We start from the raw sequence: 8,098 nt of genomic DNA, 5'->3' as shown, positions 1-8,098 counted from the left end.
CACGGACTTTAGCAAAGTACTAAGCACAGCTGAAGTATTTGTGATAAAACTTGGCGAAATCCTTGAACAACACCATAAATACTGAAACAGAGAAAGAAAAATTTCTATTGCAAATAATATTTATTACTTTTACAGTGCGTTAGTTGAGTACATAAATATAAAACAATTTAAAATATAAAAATCTCATTCGAAGTGGTCTCCATTGGCTGCAATACAGTCCTTTAAACTTTGTGGTCAGTTATCAATAGGAGCACGCGCTCTTTCCAAGGGAAAATTGTTTTATAAGATTTAGAGACTAAATTTTACAGACTAAAGATTGTTTAAGGAACTTCAAATTATCATGGCGCTTAGAGCAAGCCGTGCTCTCTAAAACTGACCATATATCATAATCCAGCGGATGAAGATCGGGACTTGACGACGGCCAGGCTTCAGCTCTGATAAAGTTCGAAATGTTCGTTTCGAACCATGACTGCGTAGGCCGAGGTTTATGACCCGACGCCCAGTCTTGCTGGACCATTCTTGGTTATTGATCAAGGTGTTGTTAAGCGGCTTAAAGAATGGATCTTGATACATTTGTGCTGATGTTTTGATACCTTTTTTATAAAAGTGTGTCTCAGTCACTCCTTCATAGCTGAGTTCATAGTGTCCACGTTGCACTATGTCGACTAATTGGAAAGCTTCCTAAGAGCTTTGAGCATAAGTTCTAAGTGGTTTCATCATCATAGATGACAGAATTTTTTCGATTTTTTCTCGTTACTGCTTTGACCAACTTTTTTGTACGAACACTACGTGGACGGCCAGACCGTTTTCTGTCTCATTGTACCTATTTATAGCCCGGTACACATACATTTCCATAATACCAAGAGTATGGAGAGTTTTAAAAATTGCATTTGGTTCCATACCTGCTTTGTGTAATGCAATCACAACGATTCGGTACTCTTTATCACCCCACTCCATTTCAATATCGCAAAATATTGTACAATATATTGGCGCCAAAATAAGAAAACTTTATAAACAATCATATAAAATGACAGATTCAAAATTCAAATGTAATATTTTGTTTATTGAAGTTATAGGAAGTATACTAATACTAATAAGATTTATACTTCTTAAGGCGCGTTATGAAAAAATGAGGAGTGAAATTTTAAGATGCGCGCCCATCATTGTAACACAAAAGTAACAGGTTGAAGTTGGTGCCTAAAATTTTCTGATGTTTGCGTCATTCGTTATTGAAGTTATACTTCTTTAGGCGCGTTATGAAAAATGATTAGAGTGAAATTTTAAGATGCGCGCGCATCATTGTAACACAAAAGTAACAGGTTGAAGTTGGTTCCTAAATTTTTCTGACGTTTGCGTCATTGGTTATTTTTTGTTTGGTTTCTTATTAGAGCAGGCAAAGGGTTCAAGCCCATACAGCCAGCCATTTATTATCTAATAATTAATTGTCAAAGCCATCTTTGCCAGATTTTTACAAAATTGTACTTTCTAAAAACGTAGAATAAGACGAGGAATAAATCATTTTTATGATTTTTGCTTCGTTAGGCCAAAGAAGTATAACTTCTTGCGTGCATTCATAAGTACACACACACACTTTTTTTTAATTGTAACAGTATTTATCGCCAGACGAAGTATATTCGCAACATAAACACTATAAGCCGTAATTAAAAGTGAAACTTTAACTGCCCTATTATTAAATAAATAATAAAATATTTTATTTGCAGCTAAAAAACCCACTTAAAATACAATAATACTTAAATTTAATTAAAATAAAACATACCATACAAATAAAAAAAGACTCATTAGCCGCAAAAAGGCTCAAGCATGGCATATGCTGGCACACGTATTATTATTCATTCTCAGTGCCGATCATCCGCTTGAGCCATTCTGTGACTTCGTAACTGTCCTAACACTTATAGGATATAAATATATTTTTTTTATTGTGGAGAAGCTTTGACTTGCGACTTTCTCGATGGTACCAGAACTCAATATTATATTATTAATTATTACATTATTAAAACAGAAGGTTACTCGTTCTATTATCATATCTATTATCTAATTACTTTTTTTTCTTTTTTTGACTTACTCGTGTAAGCCTTTCAGTTTTTGACATTTGAGTATTTTTGTTGCGTCACCTTGCATATATTGTAATTGAAATGTTATATATGTTATATTCATAATAGTCTGCTAACTTAAAGTATTGCTAATTCTCAATCTGTCTTCTTCTATTGACCTAAGTCAGAATGAGAAAAAACAAAGCGGCTGTTTACAGTTAGCGGACCATTATTAATAAGGGGGTTTAAATGTATATCTTGACATAAAAGAGTGGCAATGAGTTTCTTGCTACCTCTTCTCATTAGCTCAACCCTTTACGAAGTAGCGGCAAATTCAATAATAAAAGATATTATTATTTTTTACATTCATAAGTGTCATTTTCGTGACCTACATGAAGTGTTGTTGAATTTGAATTTGAATGGTAAGCAAGCGTCAACCGCCTGTCAACTGTCAGAATAATTATAAGATTTTTAAAGGAAACCCACTTATAAATTAACAATTACGTAACATTAAACTTAACATAGGTAAAAGGTACAACATTGAATTTAATTCAATTTAATACAATTAAAAACAAAGTAAAATTAAATAAAAATACCCAGCACCAGACAGAAAATACCAACAATATAGATATTATTAAAATGAACTATGATTACAAATAACTAGTTCGGATGCTCGATTCACTTATTTATGAAGGAAAGTAACTAGAGAGATAAGGCCAGACCTGAATCAAACCTATATTACACTCTTATCTTAGCCAAGCATTCTTGTACTCTTTGCTCTTGTAAATTCTTCTTTGTCGTTATTTAGCTTAAAGAAATTAAATTAACATGATATGAGTAACTAAAATTTTATAAAACAAAAATAGAAACAAACATGAAAAGTGATTAAAAGCTGTATTCACACAACTCACACTTGCAACCCACCACTGGAATTGCTAAATTTAGAAAAAAAGTTGTAAATCGTGATCCAGGCAAGGACCTCACCTTAATGCTAAGCAATTAAATCATGCTTTTCTCAAAGTCCACTCACCAAGGAACTCCATTACTCTCCTCCCAAAAGATGAAGCTGAAGTGGCAAGTATTATCTCTAGCCTACGTAAGGATGCTGCCATTCGATGGGATGGCGCTACACTCACAGTACTGCAGTAATATAGGGAGCATACTGCTCCCAGTTTTTAACAAAATATGTATTAAGTCTATTATGAGTAGTCAATTTCCAAAAGTATTTGAAAAGGCTATCGTCCATTTTATCTACAATAGTGAATACAGAGAAAATGCCATAAAAGGCCAATATCTGTGCTGTCAACTCTATGTAAAGAGTAAGAGAAAATACTCAACTCTTGCTTACTTTCCTTTCTAGAGACCCAATCATAAAATTCTAGCCCCAAACCAATTTGGATTCAGAAGAGGAAATCAACTAGGGACGCAGTGTCATTTCTTACAACCATGTTGTTAATAAACTCAACACGCATAACAAATGCATAGGAATACTTTTGGATCTTTCAAAGGCATTCCGTATGTCTCTGTTCCGCATCTGTTAAATGAATTTGAAAAAATGGATGTGATAGAATCCAGTGTGTAAAAATTGACTCATTTGTGAGTGGATAAGTATCTCCCACTTTTGGTATTTAAAAATGTCCTATCCTAGGCTCCACTGTGTAATTGATATAATATATTTATGCCTTCTGCAAACTTTCTTTTCCTAACTGCTCAATCATCGCTTATGCAGATGATACAGCCCTCCTAGACCAGGAACGTGACTGGCCTCCTAATCTTGCCTTAGCGGAACAAGCTCTTAGAAACGTACTGGACTGGCTTTCTAATAATCTCCTGAACCAAAACCTTACGAGTATAAAGACTACATACTTAACCTTTTCAAAAATATCTCCAGGTCAACGATCACCAGTCATTTTCCCGTTTAAGGCTCTCTCCTACACCAATTATTTTTCACCTTCTTCGTGTGATTGGCAAACTATATCTAGGTCCAATAATATAAAATAGCTTGAAGTCTATATTGATCTATTTACAAGGCGCAGGTCCGGCCACTAATGGAGTATTGTTTTCATTTATGGTCTGACGCACCCCTGTATCAGCTAGAAACATTTGACCACGTGCGTCGCAGAACTGATAGAATTGTTGGAGGTTTAGTGCTCTGTGAACGACTAGACCCTTTGGCATTGTGTTAAGAAGTCACTTCATTGTGTGTCTACTACTGCATTTTTCACGGGGAGTGTACCGGAGAGCTGTTTAACATGGTTCCTGATTGATAAGGAAATCATCCTCACCATCTGGATGTCTGGTGTTCCTCCGCAGTGCGATTTTCAATTAACTTTCTTCCACGTACAACCAAGCTGTGGATTGCTTGGTGGCGTTCTCAGGATATTAAGACAAAGGTACTTTTCAAAAAAGCAGGCAACGCTCCTGATTCCTCAGGTGTTGCAAGAGAATATAGGCGGCAGTGATCACTTAACATCAAGTGAGCCCTACGCTCGTTTGTGCTCCTGTTCCACAGAAGAAAATTAACTTCTCTTTGCCCATCATTAGCATTGCATTTCAATACGGAGAGGTGCCACAAAACCCAAATTTCTGGAACGACACTCAAGGAAAAATTTAACAGAACGCAAAAAAAAGGTTTGATTATTATTGTTGTATTTATTGTGTGCACTGACCATAAATATAAATAATTCCTATAAAAATAAAGTTCTAGAATGTTTCTTTATTCGTATTTCATTTGTTATTCTTTATGTAATCACTAGCTGACCCGGCAAACGTTGTTTTGCCATTTAATTATTTTTGTGTTCGACCGTTTTTTCTCCGACTTTCTTTTCATATCAGACTACCACGAAAAAGTCTTTTTAATTTTTCGCGTTAATATAATATAGCTTAATTACATTCACAAAAAATTGGTAAGATTTTCAAAATCGAATCAGTAGATTATCCCCTAGAAAATTGTGATAGTGATGTTAGAAAGTATTTTATTTTTATCGATATTTCAATTTAAAATAAATTTGTAACCAAAACTTATGAACGATGCGGGACTTGAACGCGACCTACGGGTTCAGTCCGAGCGCTCTTCCCCTGAGCCAACCGTTCGAGTGACGTATCGTTCGTAAATTGGTATGTCTTGTTCAACTCTCGGGTTGTGGTTTCATCTACAGGATCTACTTTAGAGCAATGATATTTAAAAGCTACCCAGCCAACATTCGGTGTTTATAAATGATACACTAACGCACACATGAATAATTTAACATTGCAATAGCACACTACATTACGATTACACGTCAAAGAATGTAAAGAAAAGATAGTAAATGCAATTCATTATCCTTCTTTATTGATTTATACATATCTACCTCTTTTAATACTATAATATCATTGCTTTACAGTTGATAAGCTGCTCACCCCAATAATTGCATATTAGGAAATTGACTTGAGATGTCGCTCTTTTAAAGAGGAAGTTGACTTGAGACCTATTAAAAAATTGACGATTCAATGACCAAGTATAATTTCAATGAATAAAGATATTTTGACTCTGACTTTTCACCTCCATGTAACAGAATCTTGTTGCCCCCATTGCCAGGTGAGCCCGGGGGCAACGGGAACGCGGGGGGGCCAGGGCATTCGCCCGTGTACATTTGTATATTTTATGTTAATTCCTCGGAACAATAAATACATATATGCAAATTATCCATATACATAAAATATCTTGCCCCAAATTAGGCATATATAGCCTGTGTTATGGGTTGCAAGACAACGATATATTCAATACAATATACTTACTTAAACATACATATAAACCATCCATGACTCGGGATTCGAACCCGGGACCTCTACCTTAGTAGGTAGGATCGCTAACCACTCGGCTATACAGGTCGTCAATACAGCCATCAGAAACAAGGTCTAAAACAAAAGCAAGCAGTGTGTAAGATTATTTTACTACTAGCTCATACCCGCGACTTCGTGCACGTGCAAAAGTTACTTTGGGCAGCTTTTTTTAATTTTTAATATATTCACTTTGCACATAATACACTACAAACTGCTGTGGTTAATGCGTTTTTAAAAGCTATCAACTATAGAAATATCATCCCCACACAGGTCAGAATCTTAAAAATGCTAGAACACTTATTAATTTATTTCTTATCAAATGCTTAAATACAAATTTTCATGGTGTTATTTTGGATGAAGCCTTTTCTTCGCCATAAAAGATCGCCTATTTCCTTTCCCAAGCTCTTGTCTATCTCTTTACTAAATATCATCAAAATCGGTTCTGTGGTTAAGGCGTGAAAGCGTAACAAACAAACTTACATTCACATTTATAATATTATTAATAGGGATAATTATGTTCTGATTGAACTATATCAAGGGGTTGTATAAAAAAAAACATCACAATCATCATCTTCACTAGAATCATCATCACTGTTGCTACTTTCTTCATCTGAACATACTTCTTTTTTATGACAGTAAGGGACAATACGAGCAGGACGTTCAGCTGATGGTAGTTGTAACGCCCTGCCCATTACAATGTAGTGCCGCTCTGGATACATACATATATACTTCTATAAATAATTAATGGTTTATCGAAATACCCATCTTTTAACCCATACTCTTCTTCGAACTTATTCATTTGAGAGCACTTATAATGCCACTCATTGGTAGAAATGCTCTTTATTGCATTATTTATGGGATTACACGATATCTGTAAATAAATATATACACAATGTAATTTAAATATTTCAAAAATGTAATGGGGTGAACAGAAGCAAGGATGATTAGCATAAATCGTCCATAATATAGTATTCTTAACTATGATAACACTTACCTGTAACTCAAAACCGACTTTACAAGATGGCGGCGTTAGTTTCTAATGTGGCCCGCGCCAAGAGATCCTAGTCGCACTGTACCTTTGGAGTTTTACACTGAGAGTGCTCAAAAGGCTGACCAAATAGTCATTTTCAAACTCTCATTATCAAGACGTTTTGATGATCATGGCATTTTTATCACGTAAACGTTCCACTATCTACGAACATTAAAAGTCAAGGCACACTTTTACAGAGATGTTTGTAGAATAAGAGCCTATCGCTAGCACTTGAATCTATTAGAGTGCTCATTAATTTTTTTTTTATATTTATTGCTCCAACAGGGTGAACACCAATACAATTCCTTAATAACTAACACAGATATTACTATTTAAGTACCACCCCAATTATAGGTGCAAATCGAGAACAATTAACAAACGAACACAAACAGAGTCTTAGCAAAATTAATAAGCAATATATATCAAAAAAATAGTATTTCAAAATTTTAAATTAATTAAAACTATGAGAAATTAAATTTAAATTAAAATAAATTAAATTCGTCCTATGGAAAAAGAGCTCATCTAATAAATCATTGTTAATACATTAAAACTAAAACGATTACAATTGCAAAATTAGACATATTACACATATTAGCGAAAGCTAGTACATAACAGAGTGTGAGGACATAACTGAGTGCTGTATTTTTCTGTTGTAGCTATGAAGGTGATCGGAGAAGATATCAATAGCTTGGCCACCCTTAGTATAATTATAATCGCCATTAACAGCGTTGTTATGAACAGCGTTGTATGTACTTGTAATTCTGTTCAAAGGAGAATTGAGGCCCAGATTAGACCGTTTAATAGAGAAATCATAACGAAAGCCTCAGTCTTAGCAACGGCCACTTGATTATGAAATATTTTGATAAGATCTTATTTCTTTTTCGAAGGTTTTTATTTTCAGCTGTGCCGAGATGTTTGAGTCAGTCACAAATAGCAGCTAGTGAAATTACTGGGCAAATGACACTTAACATCTTATGTCTTAAGGTGACGAGCGCAATTGTAGTGCCCCCAGAATTTTTGGGTTTTTCAAGAATTGCACTGCATTGTAAAGGGCAGGACATTACAACTACCATCAGCTGAATGTCCTGCTCGTCTTGTTGCTTATTGTCATAAAAAAAATCAACTCAACGTCTTTCAGATGTTTATATTTATATAGTGTCGGTGATTGCAGGGGAGTGTCGTAAATAAAACATCA

Source organism: Leptidea sinapis, chromosome 24 (genome assembly GCF_905404315.1).
Source record: "Leptidea sinapis chromosome 24, ilLepSina1.1, whole genome shotgun sequence".
Classification (NCBI taxonomy): domain Eukaryota; kingdom Metazoa; phylum Arthropoda; class Insecta; order Lepidoptera; family Pieridae; genus Leptidea; species Leptidea sinapis.
This window is presented reverse-complemented; position numbering follows the sequence as displayed.